Source organism: Parus major, chromosome 15, assembly GCF_001522545.3.
Source record: "Parus major isolate Abel chromosome 15, Parus_major1.1, whole genome shotgun sequence".
In the NCBI taxonomy this organism is placed as follows: Eukaryota; Metazoa; Chordata; class Aves; order Passeriformes; family Paridae; genus Parus; species Parus major.
Window position 1 is genome coordinate 2,115,087 of NC_031784.1, and position 16,181 is coordinate 2,131,267.

Sequence of the window (16,181 nt, forward strand, 5' to 3'; positions counted from 1 at the left end):
AAAGTGAAAAATGGAAGAGGAGCTAACACAGGGCATCCCTGCAGCGAAGCTCAGACACAAGAGCCCTTCTGGCAAGCAAACCAGAGCAGCCAGGCAGTCTCCAGGGAATTAAGGGTAGTGCTTACATCAAATTCTCGCAGACCCACACGGATGTGTTGCTGTCATGCAACTGTGAATCCCACCCTGGGGGCATCCTAATTCACACTGGTGTAGAGCAGATCTCTGGGCTCCCAAAGAAGCTAGCTGTACACAGCTTTGCCCTTGCAGAGGAGAGCAAGGCTGTCTGTAAAATAGGAATTATTATCATTATTCTTATCCAGAGCTTCCAGAAGGTTTGTTTTGCAGCAGTGCCACACACCTAGCTCTCACCTTTGGAGCATCCAAACCTTTCAGACCACTTAATATCCTAAAATGAGTGGGTGGTTTTGAGTCATTCTTTGGCCTGTGCTGCCATCCTCTAGCAGAATTTCTCCAGGTGCTGTTGAAAAAAAACAGCCCTGGAGGAGATTTTGGAGGAATAACATAACTGGGTGTGGGTTTTCACCCAAATATTATCAGCAGCCTATGGTTTCCCCTCAGCCAATATCTTGCTGCTTCTTCCCTTCAGGAGACTGGAGATTCCCTTTTAAGAGAATCACAGAGCAGCACTTCCTGCAAATCCCCTCATTTCCAAACAACCAGAAGCATTCACAAGATTCAAGGCTCAGCCTTTTGGGGAAGGATGTTTTGCTTTTACTTAGAGATCAGGTTTTGCAAAAAAGAGCTGGGTTTGGGGTGTTTCAGGAGATGACTGCAGGTTTCTGCCTGGGCTGGTGGGTGAGCAGCCTCCACTACCAGTTCCATCCCAGTGGCCATGAGCCCTGTATGTGCTGCATCCCTGCCCTTCCAGCATTTCCATATCCCACCTGGGAGGAAGCTGTGCCTTGCAGGGGAGTGGATCTTGACCTTTCTCCACCATGCAGTGCAGCAGGATGGATTTCCATGCTGCAGAGAGACAGAGCTGCAAGAGCAGTGACTTGGGCCAGTGATTAGGAGTGTAAAATTATATATAAAGTCACTATTTTTGCTCTTCAGGCATGGAAGGTGAGAGAAAGAGTAGACAGAGACAAAGGTGCATCCTCTTGAGGCTGCATTACCTGAGTCAGAGTCTGTATTAGATTATTTATACTGTCATCTGCCAGTTTTGACAGCTCTCCAGGTGCTGTAGAACTCTGCTCTTGAAGTCAGGACCACAGTCACCTTTCTGTGTAATTTCCTTTGCCATTAGTGCTTTTTAAGAAACTACTTATTCTTTAGAGATGAGGTCTAAAAGCAATTTTGGAAACAAAAATGCTGTTTGTTACTCCCACACCAGTTATTCTTACTTAATTTGGAATGAATCAACTGCTATTCAGTGCTGTTACACCTGGGTGACTTTCAAAACACTTTTGTGTAAGCAACTGTCTGCCCACGCTGAGGTATTCTTGTCTCTGCAAACACCATGATTTGTTTTGTAAAGTACCTGAATTTATATCTGAATTGCTAGAGTCTTCTTTAAAACTTCCCATGATGGACATTTCCCATTTCCCTGGGCAGCCCATCCTGAAGCTTTCTCTTTAGTTTGCTTTACCTACAGTACTGTCTAAAACTTCCTGGCAATAAATTAGGCTGATTTCTTCTTGCCCTTCCCAAGGTTCTGGAGAACAGTTCCTATCCCTTTTACAAATATTGGAAGATCATTATCATGTTCCACTCATTCTTCTCTCTTCTAGACTAAACAAATTCCCTTCCTTCCACCTTTTTTTGCAGGTCATGTTTTCAAAACCTCTTTATCATTCATTTTATTCTCTTTGCACACACTCCATTCTATTGTCTTCCTAAATGTATACTGCCCCAAACTGAGGGGATGGAGTCTCCCACTACAGGGAATATCTTTTCTAAGCCCTTATCTGCTTCATAACATCCTGTTTGGAATAATAGCCTGTGCAGCCAGCATCCCCAAAAATTATTTACTTTTTCAGCTATGTCTTCTTTGGTGATATTCAGGCCAAATCTTAGGGTGCCATTAGATGTGCTCTTTGTTTTCGATTTAGACTCCCTTCACAAGTCTCAGTAGCCCCCCTCTCTGCCTGAGTTCTTCCATTTGTGGAAAAAAATGAAGGCAGGGAGAAAAATATATCCTTGATATACTAAACAGCCCCATACCCACCTCATAAGATCTTACAGCCCTCAAAATATTTGCTTAATCTCCCAGTATCTTGGCAGGGCACATAGGTATTAGCGCTCCCAGGTGTTCTTATCCACTGATCTCAAAATATTCTCCTTCTTGTTTTAAACATGGGGAGAGTGAAGTGTTTGGAAGCTCAGTTTTCATAAGCAACAGAGATCCCCTGCTCCATTTAAAGGCAGTGGAAAGTGTGGTTGCAAGCCAGAGGGAGAACTGGGCTTTAAGTGACAGGCTGGGGTCCCCCCGAAAGTTAATCCCACAGGCAGGAGTCAGAGCCCAGGTTTCCTGAGCCTGTCTGCTGAGCAGAGCCAGGTGCCTCCCACTCAGCTGTGTGATCACACCTTGCATGGTCAAACCTATCTACAATCCCCCAGGAAAAGTTCCTCAGTCCTGGCAGGGCTCACAGTGCCCTGGAGAAGAGTTGGGTTCATCTCGACTTGCTCTTCTCCCCAGCTAGAAATCTTGTTCCTCTCGTATTTGTTTGCATGTTGCACAGCTGAAAAGCCCTTTAAAGAAAACAAACAGCAATTGTGCCAAGCTCTTTGGTTCTCCAGCAGTAAAAGATATTAATAGTTTCCAGCTCTGTATTTTTCATCCTGCCCTGCCAGAGCTCACCTGCTCTCTGTGAATCGGGACGCTGCTCAGTGCTGCTCACTGAACAAAAGGCTGGTTTGTAAAAGACAAATCTGGGAGAATTTTTTAAATTCCAAAAATAGACAAGGGGGGAAAATGTGCCAGCAAGATGGATCTCATTTCATTTCCCAAATCCCTCTGGTCTCCAGAGTTCATTCTTTGCTCTTAATGTTTCATGCTATGGCTTATTTTAGGCTCCTTAGTGGAAAGTTTAAAACATTTACTTAAAGGCAAAGCTTCAGCTGGCATAAACTGTCACAGCTCCCTTGGCTTCAGCTGCCTTCAACAGAGGCACTGCCCTTTAGCATTTAAATTGCTCATTAGAGAATGGAAAACCGAGTTGCTTGAAATCATCTGCAAATACTAAGGAGAAAGAAATGGAGAGGAAGGGTCCACAGTATGGATTTCAGCTGAGAAATTGTCTTTCCATGTGGACAGGTGCAGAGCACTGCTGGCACTCACTCCTCTTCAAGTCTTTCCTCAGATCTCCCTCCAAAGCGGCTGCCAGTGCCCCCCAGAAGCCCTGAGGGGCTGGTGGTGCTGGATCTTGCTGGGCAGAAGGAATGAGGCTGCAGGAATCTCCTACAGAGCAGTCTAGGCTGCTGAGCACCACCAGCCTGGAGCCATTTGAATGGCCGTGCCCCAGGGGAGCTCCTTTGTGCCACAGAGATGTGTCCAGAAGCACCAAAGGGTTCTGGTAAATGTTTTTCTGGACACAAGCTCCTTGGCTAAAACCTTTGGGCCAGCCTGGAAAGGTGCTGGTTTAACCAAATGGCCAGGATGGAGATTCCCTCTTACACCTGGCAAGAGTCAGTGCCCCATCCCACAGCCATTCCACCTCAGATTCCACCCATGCTGGCCTGATTTGCAGCCCTGCTGATCCCACAGGGAGGGCTAGAACAGCACTGTCACAGTTGCCATTCAGTCAGTGCTTTGACAGGGAACATCTGCAAGCTCTTCCTTTTCTTCAGCGTATCCTAGAGGAAAAAGGAGAAAAAAAAAGAAAGAAAAATCGGTAAAGGTGCAATATGTTTTTCTTTTGCTGTCAAGTTTAACAAACAGCAGCCATCTGAGCCTGCCCCATTTTACGAGGTTGTGTTCCTGCACTGGTCCCTTTCTTGTGTGTCCTGACTTAAATGGAACCAACTCCCAGATTCTCCGGTAAATCACATCAGCAGGGCTATTCCTGATCAACACCAGCCTAAGCCCAGAGGAGACTGCCAAAGCCCAAAAGATGGGAGCAGTTGTTTTGCCAGCACCCTGGCTGGATTTGTGTCTCTGTAGGAATGCATACACTTCCCTTTGCTTTTGCAATGGCACCAGCGTGTTGATGAACTGCAGCGCTGCTATTTATCCCTTAATTACTCCCATGACTCACATTAAAGTAACAATTTTCCATAGAAACAAACACAGGCAGAGCTGACGCTGCTCAAACTGCTTTTATTCTGAAACACACTCTGTACTTTGGGTTTTGAGGGTGGCAGTTCTGGAGGCTGCTCCATATTCCTGGTGCTCCGTATTCTTGGGTTTTGATGGAGTTGAGGGGAATGACATTCACTGGGCACTTGCTCTGGTGTGAGGAAGAATTGGATTACAACTCATGTGGGGCTGAGGACCACTCAACATGTGTGTTTTTGGGGGATTTTGGTGTGATTTTGGGGGAGATGGGTGTGAAGCATAGCTCAGGACACTCTGTCCTCAGTGGTTCCTGTGTGCTCTTAGGACACGTTCATCTGCCAATGTTCTCACCAAGGTGCTCCCTCTGCTTAATTGCTCATGGGCATTTCAACCTGGGCTGCTGCTCTGTGTTTTTACTTGTCTTGAGAGGCTCAGTCAGGGAGAGCAGCAGGAGTGCCTTCCCTGGATTTTATCTGGGGATATTCATCCTGTTCTCTGCGTCGTTTCAATTACAGGTGTCACAGCTGGGTGTGATCATCCCTGGCTGAGTCAGTTATTTAAAATGTCAAATGAAATAATTAGCTGGCAGATCTCAACTGCATCCTTTGGGCCAGCCTGGCATCAGTTCTTGTGTGGGGTCTTCATGGACTTCAGACCTTGTGTCTGACCCTCATAAAGCATTATGCATAAGGAGATGTCAAGAGGGATTGTTTTGGTTTTTTCCAAACCTGCCTGCCCTGCCTTGGCACTAGAATTGTCAAATATCACCCTAGTTTTATCTGTGGAGTCAAGAGAAACCAGGCAGAGCCAAAGCTGTATGTTTGATTTCTCTATTTGCCATTATTTATAGCAATTAGATGTCCCTGGTGATGGTGTTCCAGTGCTTCCCCATCCTATGGGGCAGCAGCGAGGATTTCTCATTCCTCAGAGCCGTGTATGTTTACCCTAAAACCCTTCCACAAAGGGAGCCCTTCCCAGGGCTTTGCCACAGGCACTGCAGGCATAGAAAGGTGAACACATCTCCACTGGAGGTTGCTGCCAAGCCTCCCTGTAGCCAAAGAAGAGGGAAAATAGCCCCTTTATCTCCTCCAAGACAGGGAATTGTAATGTCCAATAAGATGTGGATACTGGAACGCTCAGAGCCCTCAGCCAGGAAACTGGGCCCCTTTACAAAAACGGCTACACACTCACATAAACACACCATTCCTGCTCCAAAACACTCCTAGCATCATGGAAAAGGCAGGAGCAAGCAGGTGGATGGAGAGAGGAGGGACATGGAAGCACAGGGTGACGACAGCAGCAGCGCTGTCACAGCACCCAGGGCCAGGAGGTGGCCAGAGGGCACCTCCTTTGCTGTGGGCTTTGCTTTGCACCCTGGGGAAAGCAGGGAATGATGGAGCAGAGCCCTGGAAAGCTGGAGTAGGCTGCCTCCAGGCAGGCAGCGTGCTGCTTTTGCCACTGTGTGTTTTGAGAGATTGTGTGATTTGATGTAGAGTCTGTTAGAGCTGGCTGCAACTTGCTTATGCTTTGTCCATGCAGATAAAGTTGCATTCATATTATACTTCTCTGCTCCACACACACACTCCAACTCTGAAAAGTGTGGCTTGAAAAAAAATAGGAAAAAAAAAATTTAAATGCAACTTTGTCTGTGCAGCCTTCCCAGGAAATGTGTATAGAAACTGTCTGTGCAGGAAACAGCTACAAAGGGAAGGAGAGGAGGGAGGCGAAGCCCAGCAGACCTGGATTCTTAGAGACCATGTGCAGCTTCTTCCTCTCCAGCTCCTCAGGGCTCTTGGCTGTTTCTTCATGTTGCTTCCAAGGCCCCACACATTACAAATGTCTTTGATGAGGGCTTGTCAGCCTCCCACCATGCCTGAGTCCCATCAAGTCTCTTCTCCTCTGAAGAAGAAACTTGCAAGGGCCCAGTAGCCATGACTGAAGCCAGATTTTCAAACAGGGCCAGCACTCCATAAACCACTGGGCTTTTCTGAAAGTCTGGCTCTGAGGAAGGCCTTTATTTCCTTTTTTTTTTTTTTCCCTGCACTAGGACCGAATCAGTAATATGAACATTAGGCTGAATATCTTCTCCCTAGAGGATTTCTCTCTTTTTCTGCCTCCTTTATCTCTGCCAAGGTGCTGATAACCAACATGTGCCATGTGGAAGGGTATCCATGGGGCTGACAGAGCCCTGTTCTGTGGCCATTTTCAACCCAGGCTGCAGAAAGAGCTGGGAAGGCCTTGACTTGCCTCACATGTTTGCCAGCAACAAATTCTGCTTTCTGTGAGTGACTTGAAAATATTTACCTTTTATTAAGAGGATTCCCTTACTCCTTCTCCTGGTTTAAAAGGCTTAATTTGAGATGTGAAGCACAAATCAGTGCAGCTTCACACCTCCACTTAAACTGGACTGTTTAGCCTGAACAGACAGGCTGCAGCCTCCTTTGCACCAGGACCTGGCTGTGCCCAAAGCTCTCATCCTCCCAGCATGCAGAAACACTAACTGAGTAGCATCTACTTAAGTTTTATTTTCCTAGAGGTTGGCACGGGCTGACACCAGCTAGTGCCTCATGTTTTCACAGGTAAGGGCTCCAAATTTGTTCCAGAAAGAGTTTGATTGCCCCTAACTTCTCCTGAGCCCAGCAGCTTCAAAGACATGTCCCCCACACTCTATCATAACAACATTTAGAAAGCAGTTTGAATTTCTTCCAGCTGGCCTCATGTTACAGAGATCCCTATCAGCACCCGGGAGGAAAGAATTAGCAAGAAAAACAAGCGTCTCTTTAAACTTCACAAAGAAAATGAAAATGCAAAGAAAAAGGCCACGTAAAAAGCATAGATGTGGCCCAGTGACGTCCAAACAATGTGCTCTTTTCCTAGGGTTGTCTGAGGTAGAAAGGATCCTAATGCTTGACTTTTCTTGTGTCAGCTGGAGCCTTTGAACACTAATGGCAGGGTTTATCAAAGCCAGCTGCATTTGCACAGGTACTGTGTGACCTCCCTCCCAGCCACTGGGAATGAGCACCTAAAGTGAACATGAACCCAGGCAGGAGCACGTTCCTGGGGATGCAGGGAGTCACCAGAGCCAAGCAGACAATAAACATGGGCTTTCCAATGCATCTGCTTGGCTTTTCATGCCAAACTCCTTTCATGCCCCCCCACAAGGGACTTCTCGTGGCTCTCTCATCCCCCAGAAAAGCATCCCAGCTGCAGACTTTTCCCATTTACCAGGAGATCAAGCAGCCAGGCTCGGGGTGAGCAGTGGGAAAACCTGGAACAGGCAGCTCCCCTAGTAGCAGAGAGCTTCCCCCACCCAAGGCGCTCCCCAAACCTCGGCCAGCTGCCTTTGTTGTGGTTTCTGCTGAGCTGTCTCCTCTTGCAGAGCTGTCCTGCACCCCAGCCCAAGCCCTGCAGCCATCCTCGGCATCTCTGTGTTGGTCACAGGCTGACGTGCTGACATGTGAACAACTCCTTTTAAAGAACAGATACCCTCCGTTTCAAAGAACAAAGTCCCTTGGGCAGCTGGGGAAAGCTGGCAGAGGACACAGACTGGATTTGTTTTTGCTTTGCACTCCCTGTGGTGCTTCACACGAAGGAGCCACTGGCTTGAGATGGGACTTGGGGACCCAGGCTGGTGCCTTTGCATGTTAGAAACCATTTCCGTTAGAAAGCCTGACAAGCGCTGTCTGTTTTGGTATTTGTGATCCCCACAGAGCTATTTTTCTGCATTTCCCAATACTTTCTCCCCTATTCAGTCTGCAGATGGGCCCAGCCTCTTAGCTGGCTCTCTTTAAAGGAGGGCATTATGTTGTGCCATCATTTATCATACTGTTCTTTTCTCCAGCAAATTTCCATTATGATTGGGGGGGAAAAAAATAAGTCTGGCAGCCATCACCTCTGCTCTTAGCTGAACTTTGGTTGGTTATTGAGCTATTACTCATAATTTAATTGTCTTCACTTGCTCCATCTAAGTAAAAAGAAAGGTAAATCAATAGATATAGATAGATTAAAGGATGAAGGAGTGGGGGAGCAATTTGGGGTGATTACTGGCCCAAGTCAAGTTGGAAAGGGAGGGAAATTGCCTTGAGCTGCACCAATTTACACCTTCCAAGATACTGACTTTCTGTGACCATGAAACATTTCTCACTGCAGAACTCAGCTGAGTGTCTGCTTGGGTTTAGTGTGCAGTTAAATGAAAATTCACAAGATGTAATTCAAGCAAAAGTTACAGATTGATGTCTCAGCTTCTGAGAGTCCAAAAAAGTGAACTTGAGCATATGTAACTTCAGAGACCAACCTAATCTTCCCCTCTTGCTGAGAAGATTCACATAGCAACAGTGAAAGGGGCTTTCTTCAATTTGCTTTATCCTGTGTGTATTTAAGATAACCTTTTTTTTTTTTTCCAGAATTTCATTTAGCTACTCATACTACAAACACAAGGACAGATGGTCACCAGATCAAACTTAATCAGCATTCTGTATGCTGGATTTTGAGCTTAGAAATTCATCTGGTTCTAGTAAAGCATAGTCTGAAACCTGCCTGATGTTTAACTCAACCACAGAATTGTATTAAATTTCTAAGCCTCCCCATGCTCACAGGAGATTGAGATGGGAACCATCAGGCAGCTTTTAAAAGGGGTTGATTAGTAGTTTAATTATCAGAGATATCTGCTCTATTACTGGTGTCTCGCTGGAGAAGAGCATTTTTAATGGGAGGCTGAAGCCCAGTCTTGCCCCTTTGTGTCTTCTTGGAATTCATGACAGGACTAAATCCAGCCCTGGAGTCAGAGGATGCAGTTTTGTTTACGTCCCCTTACACCACACTGAATTCAAGGTCTAGACCTTGGCAGTGCACCCTCGGTCAAGGCAATTGGAATTATTTTCCCATGGCTTCTTCTCATTCCTCCTTTCATCAGGCTCTTCCCTTCTCTGCCTCTCTTTGTTGTCAGTTGTTGGGCTGAGCTCCACGTGAGTGTCCCTGTGCCAAGGAGTTGATGTTACACAGGACAAGCAATGAGCTCCCCCAGGGAAGGGCTGTCAGGCTTCTCCATGCCCAAGGGCACACGGTATCCAGGTGCCTCAGGAGCCACAGCCAGGCCTTCTTAAGTGAAATCAGAATTTGATGACCCTGTGTCCTTAAAACCTCTGTCCTTCAGGTGTGGTGACCTTTTTGCCCTCTCTGAAACCCCTCTGCTATTTTATCCCTCATGCCACAGCCTGTCAGAGGTGAGTGTACTCCTGCACCCAACTCTGCTACCTTTATTTGCATAACCATGGCATGGGGCTGCCTGGCTGGAAACCAAACCCCACTCCAAATGGCACAGAGGCAACAGCCATCTGTGTCTTTTTCACATTTGGTTTCATTGTTTTAGGATCAAATCCAACCACTGCAACCTACAGTAACTCTAGACTTTCCAAGGCTCAAAGCTTTCCATAGAGCACGATCTGTGGTTACACCGTGGAGAGGCAAACCTGGGAAAAAAAACTTGTTGGACTGGCTCAGAGGTATTTTAGTTAGTGCAGAGGGCTGCCAGTGGTGAAACCAGCACTCCCAGAGCGTGAATGAACGGAGGGTGTTTCATTCTGTGCACGTTGGACAATTCAATCCTAACTGGGCATTATGGTTGCACTGGGCAGGGCACTCTCGAGATGTAATTCCATTGCCACGTAATAAATATAAATGCTCCTTATGAGACACTCATGGATGGAAGGCATCTAGTGGTTGCTAAAGGTTATTCTGATGATGTATATTCAAACCCCTCCTGTTTGGCATTAATTAGCACAATGTTCTATTTTGCAATTTCCCAGCACAGACACATCCAGATTCCTGCTAGGAATTGGAAATGGCATCATCCACCACCCACTCCTCCACCCAAACCAGACAGCACTGATACAATCCCTCCCTCCCATGAACCCCCCACAACCCCAAGGCAGGGACATGCAGGGGCTTGCAGGATATAGGATTTTTTTGCCTTACAAAACCTAGACATTCCTTTCTAAGAGGCTTCAGGCTGGGATCTTCATGAAGGTCTCTCCCATGGATCCCAAAAGCCCAGTGCCATTAGCTGGGGGCAGTCAGAATCTCCTGGTTTGGCACATGGACTGGGGTATTTCTGAAGTCCAGGTTGAAGATTGCTGGTTGCAGGAAGGTGATGCCCTCAGGACCCCAAACCCCTCAGGAACTAGTGGAAGTCTGCAACTCACACACTGAGATGAACTCTTCATGTCACAGCACTGGGAGGAACTGGTATAAACCATTCCCTTATGTTTCCCATTTCTCTGGCCTTGGTTGCTCCAAGCCTCCTACAGATGCTTCCTAATGCAAATACTAAGACAAATGTGCAGGAGGTACTGTGGGAGCTGGATTCTGCCCTTGCCAAAGTCCAAGAGAGAAGGGAATGCTTGCACATTTTCTACCTATTTTATCTCTGTTGGGTGTCTGAAAAGCAGTTTCTACCATCCCCAAGCTGCAGGGATAATTAGATGCTGCACCATCCAAACTGCCAAAAGATGAAAACTTGTGTGTTTCAATATTGCATGGAACACGGCTTAAAATAGCTAAGCAGATCCTGTAATTAGGAAAGTACCAACTAACACTCATCCTCCTCTGCTCTAGGCATCCCACCTTCGGGATGCTCTTCCCACCTCCAGGATGTTCTGAGCTCTTTGCACTGGCCTGGCAGTGCTTTTTTCCACTTCGGTGCATCCTCACTGCAGAGGGACTTTTTCACTTCTTTCTCATGCGTGGTTCCATCTCACCTCACGTAAGGACCGTCAGACTCTGAGCTCTAATGCTGGAGCTGATTCTCCTGTGACTGATGGGACAGTGTGAAGCAGCTGTGGGCTGCAGTTACAGTCCTGCAGCTGTGACCCCTTGCACCCACCGTGGGGAACAGCCACAGTTGGATTCTGCCCCCAGTGTCACCGGCTCTGCGGCACTGGAGCTCCACAGCAACTCCACCTTTGCCAGCACCACAGTCCCTGCACGCTTTCCCAGAGCTGGAACAGCCAAGCTCACATGCACCAGGCCATTTTGGGTTTTATGCCTCCAGCTTCCCTCCAGATAAATGTATTTTTTTAACTCAGAAATACATTTGTTCCAAGTTGGATGCCAACTGCTCGCAGTGCCAAGAAGATGCAGTGTTCCTTCTGCTCGCTCTGTTTCCCTATGAACTTTATCAGTTTTTGCTTGTTTCTCTGTGACCTTTGGAGCCCATTCAAAGTCATCTGCCTCTTGCTTTGATTTTGTTTCAGTCCAGTGCAGGTTGCCAGCTGATTTGTTGCCTGTTTTAACACATTGCCAGCAAATCACCACCTCTTCATATTGTTCAGTCAGTCATCAAATCCAGGCTTGCCAGCTCCTTTTGTTAATGGGCTAGGAGGGATTGTTCCATCTAGCTGATGGGACCAGAAAGCTGCTTAATTACAGCTAACAAATCTTTAAAGCCTAATGTAGGACTTTTACAGCCAGTAAGGGGTCTGGACTCTGTTTATGGACCCAAGGTCCACCTGGATGTTGGCTGTACCTCGTCCTTCCCCTGGTCAGCCAGGCACTTCAGCTGCCACACACCCTGGTTGTACTCCTGAAAATGTATCCCTGAAGATTTGGCTTGTGCTGATTCTGGGATGGAGACAGTTTTAATTATTGATCCAAGTGGGAGCTCCTGGGTGCTCTCCTACAGCTGATCCCAGTTCCAGGAATCAGTGGGAGGTGAAGGAGCTCTGTGCCTTGTAGCCGTGGTTATTCCTGCAATATTGGCAAGAGCCAAGGTGGACATGGGAGCCCCCGGTGAGGCTCAGAGTCCACAGGCCATGTCCAGGCTCACTTCCAGCACCACGCAGCCCACAAAGTGCTGCTTCCATGCCTGGAAGGTTCCATGTTATCCAGGTATTCCTCAGGAGAGCTGTATTGAGGCACATTTATGGTGAAAGGCAGCAGTGCTTTCTCCAAGACTTAGGTATGTTTCTCTGCACATTCCTCTGTGTTCCCTCTCCAGCTCCAGGTATTTTGCTGGATGGCTTGTTGAGGACCAAAATTTCCTTTGTGGGCCAAGAGTAAAATCCATATTTCTTTCCAGAACACAGGACAGTCAGAAGGGAAGGGGTAGCCAGCTGACCAAATCCCAGGCTCATCCAGGCACCATCTCCCACAGCATCATTCAGGAACTGAGGTACGGATTTATTTCCTGCGCACAGACATGGTGGATGTAGCTTTGAACTATTCTGACTCCACTTGCTGTGGATGGGTCCCCAGCCCCTAAAGAAGTGGGGATTTCGCGAGATTAGTGCTCACTGATTAGATGTGACTTGGATGAGTTTACACAGCGCACGGGGGTAGCATTTTCAAAGGTGGCTGCACACTCCTTTGGCTCTTCCCTGAGGTTTAACTTTTCCTCCGGGTCCATCCCGCGCTGTCCCGGTGCCCGTGCGCGGCCGACCTGGACCCATTCCCGAACTATTCCCGACCCAATCCTGGCCCATTCCCGGCCCATTCCCGAACTATTCCCGACCCAATCCCGACCCAATCCCGAACTATTCCCGACCCATTCCCGCTTTCCCTCACCCGCGGGCCGGCGCTGTGTGCGGGCGGCGGGGGCCCTCTGTTGGCTTCGGGCGGAACTGCGCGCGGGGCCGGCCCCGGAGCGCTCGGGAATGGGTCGGGGTGGGATCGGGGATGGGATCGGGGATGTTGGTGACCTGAGCTGGCTTTAAAGAGAGACAATAAACCAACCGGCAGAGCTGGGAAGCTGCAGCACGGACCAAGGAAGGGGTCACGGTCTCTGTGCCTGCCCTTCTCCCGCACTTTGCAGGGGAAGGTGCCCCAGGCAGCTCCCTGGTACAGCCCAGGTAAGGCCTGAGGTGGGGGCTGGAAGGGGACAGCAGCATCCGAGGGGCAGACTGGAGGTGCCCAAGGCACAGGGGAAGAACTGTTCACCAGCACAAAACACGATTGGGGCCTGCAGAAAGGACATAAGAGCAGGGGCCAGAATCCAGCATGCGTTTGTTCCCCGTGTTTCTGAAATAATCCCTTGGAGATCAACGGGGTTTCACATTTTTTCCCATCTGTTCTTAATCTGTTTGCCTGACAGATGCCAAACCACCATACCCAGCATGGAAAAACACAAAACAAAAAAACAAAGCTTTATATCTTCTCTGGTTTTATTCACAAACATTCCCCGGAGCCCGGCACTGTTCGTGCCCCAGGCGTGTGCAGAGTCCCAGGGAGGAACCTGCCCCAGGGACAGATCTGCTGTCAGCAGGGGCTCACAGAAGACCCAGAGAGTCTGTTCAGGGCACAGACTGTCTCTGATGGAGCAGCTTTGTGTTTATGCAAACCCGATGACTCCAGTTGGTGATTATCTGCTGCTGGCATCCCTCTGCTGCCAAGAAGCCTCTACCAACATCCCTGTCCTGCTGTTCCAGGCACTGCAGATTTGTAGAGCCTGAGGCAGTCCCAGCCAGGCAGGAGGTGGGCAGAGAGAAGGGAACTGCCTTGCTAAAGGTCACAGAGCAGAAGGAAAACCAGCACCCTGAACCCTGCAAAGGCTCCAGACAATTTGTCAAGCAGCCACTCATCCCAGTGTTATCTCAGAGTCCGTGCTGGCCAAATCTGTCGAGGACATGAGCAACAGCATTTTAATGGTACCCATAAATAGTTTATTTAAGGCTGAGACTTGGTGACTACAGCACTGTCATTATCATGCCTGTAATGAACCGTCTCTGATAATAAATAACCCAGGATAACTCCCAACATCAAAAATGTTTCTGTCCTAAGTTGCTCCCATCTCTGTCCTATCAATCAGAAAGTCTGAGTGTTTGCAACAGCTCATACAGTAAATTGACTTCAGCTTTCTTCTTTCCAAATACTGAAACTGGCTTTTTCCAGGGCACTGCCATGTAATTTACAGCTCTATCACCACCTCCTTAATAGCTGCCAAGTTCTTTGGGGTCCTTTGAAAGTGAACATAATAAAAAGATACGAGCTGAGACTGACCATGGGTTTCAAGTCTGCAGGTTTCTACGTGCCTCTCTTGGTTTTTTTTCAGCAAGCTGATGGAAACCAATTCTGTATCTTTAAGGCAAGATGAAAAGATTTTAGAATTCCCCTGACTAGTGAGAACAGAGAATTGATACAGCTCTACAGCAGCCAAATGCCAGCACATCTCTACATCACAACTTCACCATTAGCCTCAGCTAAGAGATGGGAGAGATTTATTTGTGTATCATTTGCTTAATCAATCTGAAACACAACCCTGCAGTCTGAAAACAGGTCTGAAACAGTGACAGTTAAACAGCTGTGCAATTCGTCTGTTGCCCCAAGAATAGAATATTTAGATAAGGTTTGGCTGAGCAAAAAAGAAAGCTGGGGAAAGATTCAGCAGCTCCAACAGGAGAGAGAAAATGGCACTGTTTTGGCCTGTTAGCATCACAGCAAGCCCTGCTCTGTTCAGGCACTGCTTCTCACCAGCCCAAGTCTACATTAATTTAATAAATTAAAACATCCTGTGCTTCCCCACTTTGGCAAAGCTAGGATTTGGGGGTGAAGGAGATCTCCTTTGCTTACCCTGCATGTTTTGCCAGTATCCCCCAACTCCCTGAAATGTCAAGAGAAAGATCAACAGAGTGAAATGTAATCTCAAAGAGAAACACGATATTTTTTTAAATGTCCTCACAGCAGCAGTCATAATAAAAATACAAACCTGAGGTTTGTAAAAATCTAGCAATAAAACCACAGACATCTTTACAACTCCCAGATACCCAGTGCTCCTCGGCAGCAAGCGCAAAAACCCTCCCAGACACAAGGAGCAAAACTCTAACTGGGGACCAGGCCTAATTGTTTTACAGCCTGCAAAAAGGAAAAAAAAAAAAGCCACACATGACACCAATTCGCAGGTCATTACCAGCCACCATCAGGGAAGATAAAATAAACTCCCTTCGTTTTCCCTCACCTAGAGACCACAGAGCAGCTGAGTTGTGGGGAGATGGAATGCTGTGCTTACAGGCAGTACGTGGTCTGGGTTTATAAGGCAAGCTCAGATCTTTGTGCTGTTTCCTGGTCATTAAAAGCCCTTTTTAAAAGACAGATTACAGGCATCTGTACTTCCCGAGCTAACAGTGAGCAAATTCTGTTCCAGAGGAATAGAGATCATCTCTCTTAAAATGTGAGGCAGGCCCTCAGGCAATGTAGCTCAGCTTCCCAGTGTGCTCTGGCAGGTTATTTAATATTTCCATGCCTTGAATCTCAGCAAAGGGAATTCTATATTTAGGTATTTTCCAACCTTAATACTTCTATGATTTCTCCCACTCTTTGTCCAACCAGACTGAAAGCTCTCTTCCCATGAGCACTGCTTATTATGAGGAGGGGATGGAGGACTGTGGCAGCACAGGGCTGTGCAAGGTGATCAGACTCAGTAATGATGGGAAATTATTCAGAGAGGGGGAAAAAATTCAGTGTAAGCCAGGTTTAAAAAATCTGGAGTAAACAGCCTCAGCCTAGTACTGTACCACTGTACTGTACAGCTGTCAAGTCACATTGCAGTAGGTTTCTTGATGCTGATAATTTAATGATTCTTTGGCCCAAGGGTACATCTCCCACTGGTTTTATCACTGACCTGAAAGGCAGCAGTCGTGGTTTGTGTGTAAATGTGTGTGACGAGCGCTAATGTGCGGGAATGGCTCCAGCACATCCAGCGGGCTGACAACAGCCACACGCGTGGGGATGTGGGGTTTGTCCCCTCAACACAGAGGTCAGTGGTTTTTTCCTGATGATCCTTGATAGAATACAGCAGGCAGAGCCTGAGCATGCACATCTAAACCTGTCACTGATTGCTCGCAGAGTGAAGGCTATATTTCTTAATTTTGGGGGGGATTTTGTGGAGGTCTTAACACATAGATTTCACAGGTTTTCTTTTGCCCGAGGGGAAAAAAAAAATGTCTGTTCTTCTCCT

The 16,181-nt window shown here is 47.4% G+C and overlaps 1 long non-coding RNA gene across 1 annotated transcript in view; it reads left to right on the top strand.

Moving 5' to 3' along the window:
• The window catches only part of LOC117245205, a 79,561-nt gene extending 65,321 nt beyond the window's left edge, over nucleotides 1-14,240 (top strand). Inside the window, exons 7-8 of the long non-coding RNA XR_004499613.1 lie at nucleotides 12,312-12,404; nucleotides 13,323-14,240. This is a non-coding gene — a long non-coding RNA (uncharacterized LOC117245205). The remainder of the gene's footprint in view (nucleotides 1-12,311; nucleotides 12,405-13,322) is intronic.
• Nucleotides 14,241-16,181: the final 1,941 nt, after the last annotated feature.